The sequence below is a fragment of the Monopterus albus genome, unplaced genomic scaffold, assembly GCF_001952655.1.
Source record: "Monopterus albus unplaced genomic scaffold, M_albus_1.0 scaffold1.1, whole genome shotgun sequence".
In the NCBI taxonomy this organism is placed as follows: Eukaryota; Metazoa; Chordata; class Actinopteri; order Synbranchiformes; family Synbranchidae; genus Monopterus; species Monopterus albus.
In genome coordinates this window covers 5,454,511-5,457,694 of record NW_018127881.1, presented here as the reverse complement: position 1 = coordinate 5,457,694, position 3,184 = coordinate 5,454,511, and the positions used below count along the sequence as shown (strand labels likewise).

Genomic DNA, 3,184 nt, shown 5'->3' with positions numbered 1-3,184 from the left:
GACCTGATCAGTGTTTGATTGTTGTGTCTTGTTGCTTTTCTTCTTTTGTCTCTCCTCTATCCACTCACCCCAACCGGTCGAGGCAGAAGGCCGCCCACCAAGAGCCAGGGTCTGTCGGAGGTTTCTTCCGTTAAAGGGAGTTTTTCCTCCCCACTGTCGCCAAGTGCTTGCTCAAGGGGGATTTGTTGGGTTTTCCCTATGTAATAATATTGATAACAGTAAGGTCTAGACCTTACTTTGTAAAGTGTCCTGAGATGACTTTTGTTGTGATTTGGCGCTATACAAATAAAATTTGATTTGATTTGATTTGATTAACCTTGCTGTTCATGTGATACAGGTACCCAGGCACGCTGGCCCTCCTTACCCTGCTCATGACATCACAAAGGGACACCCTAACTTGGCGGGTACTCCGCCCAGTCATGCCCACTCCCCAGCACTCTCTCAGGTATCAGTACCCACAGCTTCCCCATATCGCTACTCTAAGGGCTGGGAGGCAGGCGGAGGGGTGAGTTTGTTATTGTGTCCGCCGTCATCCTCTCTTCCTATTCATGTCTGGTCTGTCCATTTCTATGCATGCTTTTTATGACCTGTATGCTAGGGCTTAATGCTATAATTGATCATTTCCCAGTATAATCAGATCATGACAGAATTTCACACAGGAAGTTTATGATTTATGTGCCTAACAAGTTTGAATTTTACCAGAATTTCTTAAGCATAAGTTAAACTTTTTAAATTAGATTTGAATGCTTATACAGTAAGATAAATGTATGCATTATGTTATTTTTAGGTTTGTGTTCTTCCTGTTTCAATACTTTTCCTAATACACCATTATGCCATGTATTGTGATTGTATGCTTAAAACTGGGTCATATTCTACTGCAATTTTTGTGCACTACAGCCTATAGACAAACATGTATCTATGTATGGTGTGCCTGTTTAAATCCTGATAAGGGTCAAGAGACAAACAGTGTAGCCAATATGTATATGGACAAACACATTCACATTTCTGTGACCTGAAGGCCTTAAGACCACCTGGAGTAAACCCACAATAGAACATGGGTTGTGGTGCTAAACACCAGAATTTACTAATGTTTTTATTCATTTGTGATTAAATGATGACAGATAATGTGAGGTACTTTTTTATTCATATCTATTTTTCAAATGAATTATGACTGGCCTTTAATTCTTTATACAGTTATAAGCCCCCTGTCACAGTGTGTTTCCGGTTTATTTGCTACTTTGTACAGCTGCAAAGGGTTGTGGCATTGTGGGATTCCTATGGGATGACAAATACTACATTGCATCAGTGGTATTGGTAAAAATCATAACATGTGCCACAGCTATTTTACCATGAGACGTATGATCATTTGCTCAACCTAAAGTCAAGTCAAGTGAAAGTGTTTATTGTCATATGCACAGTACGGAAACGTGTTTCCCTGTACAATGAAATTCTTACTTTCCCGTCCACATGAATGCCACAAAATACAAATTATAAAGTATAAAGTAGATAAATAACACAAAATCTAAGGCACTTTAAAGAGCAAATGAAGAGATATAATAAAATATATTAGAATATAATGAGAATGTATGCTACATGGGAGGTGTATGTGCAGTAGTCAACAGTGGATGTGCAAACTGAGAATGTAAACTGTACAGGTCATCAGTATGTCATTACATGACGTATTTCCTGGTAATAAACTCCGGTCAGCTGTTTAGGAGTCTGATGGCAGAGGGAAAGAAAGGTTTTCAGTCTAGAGGTGCTGCATTGCACACTTCTGAACCTCCGGCCAGAGGGTAGGGAGGCGAACAGTCTGTGCTGGGGGTGGGTGGGGTCCTTGAGGATGGAGGCAGCGTTCCTACGCACCCTGCGGTGGTAAATGCTCTGCAGAAAGGGCAGTGAGCTCCTAGTGATCTTCTCCACAGTCTTTACCACTCTCTGTAGGCACTTAGTGCTGCCATACCAGACAGTGATGCAGCTGGTCAAGATGCTCTCAATGATGCTGCTGTAGAAGTTGCTGAGGATCCTAGGCGGCATGTCAAACCTCCTCAGCCTCCTCAGGAAATATAGCTGTCGTTGGGCCTTCTTGACTAGCTGTGTGGTGTTGAGTGTCCAAGTGAGGTCCTCACTGATGTGGACGCCCAGGTATTTGAAGCTGCTCACCCTCTCCACTTTGAGCCCCCGGATGAACAATGGCTGATGAGTTCTCCTCTCCTTCCTGATGTCCACTATAATCTCCTTCGTCTTGTCCATGTTGAGGCTGAGATTATTGTCCTTGCACCATGACACCAGACCGGCCACCTCCCTCCTGTAGGCTGCTTCATCCACGCCAGTGTTTCAATTCAACCTATCACTGCAGTGTCATCCACGAACTTTAGGATGATGTTGTCTTCGTGGGAGGCGACACAGTCATGGATGAACAGGGTGTAGAGGATGGCTTCAGGATGATGTTGTCTTTGTGGGAGGCGACACAGTCGTGGGTGAACAGGGTGTAGAGGGATGGGACTGAGGACACATCCCTGTGGGGTGCCAGTGTTTGCAGTGAAGCTGGCTGAAGTCCTTTTGCCAATCCTGACAGACTGGGGCCTGCCAGTCTCATTGGGCCGGTGGGCATACTGCAGGGAGTCCAGGGTGTTCGGTATACTGCTCTAGATGTGGACTAGCATCACTCTCTCAAAACATTTCACAATGATTGTGGTGAGTGCCACTGGCCTGTAGTCGTTCAGGCAGGTGACTGGGCTCTTCTTGGGAAGGGGGATGATGGTTGTGGTCTTAAAGCAGGTGGGAACGATGCTCCGGCTGAGGGAAAGGTTGAAGATGGAGGTGAGAACATCGGCCAGTTCGTTGGCACATGCTCTGAGCGTCCTCCCGGGGATGTTGTCTGGTCCTGCTGCCTTACGGGGGCTGATCTTCCTCAGCCTGATGAGACAGTTAGTGGAGGGGAGGTGGGGGGTTGGGTGGTCTCAGTGCGTGTGTGCCTTCTCTCTGTGCTGTGGTTGGAGGTCTCAAAGCACGTGTAGAAGGTGTTGAGGTCATCCGGCAGGCTGTCTGTGAAGCTGATGATGCTGGTGGTGGTCCTATAGTCTGTGATGTGCTGCAGGCCTTGCCACATCCGCCCGGAGTCAGCAGTAGAATAGAAGCCATTCAGCTTCTCTCTGTACTGCCTCTTGGCCGCTGTGATGGCTTT

General features: G+C 46.0%; 1 protein-coding gene across 1 annotated transcript in view; it reads left to right on the top strand.

Annotated features, from left to right (window-relative positions):
* The first annotated feature begins 314 nt into the window (after positions 1 to 314).
* The window catches only part of LOC109967057 (eukaryotic translation initiation factor 4 gamma 3), a 45,249-nt gene continuing 42,379 nt past the window's right edge, over positions 315 to 3,184 (top strand). Inside the window, exon 1 of the mRNA XM_020612426.1 lies at positions 315 to 505. The gene's annotated coding sequence lies outside the window, so the exon portion shown is untranslated. The remainder of the gene's footprint in view (positions 506 to 3,184) is intronic.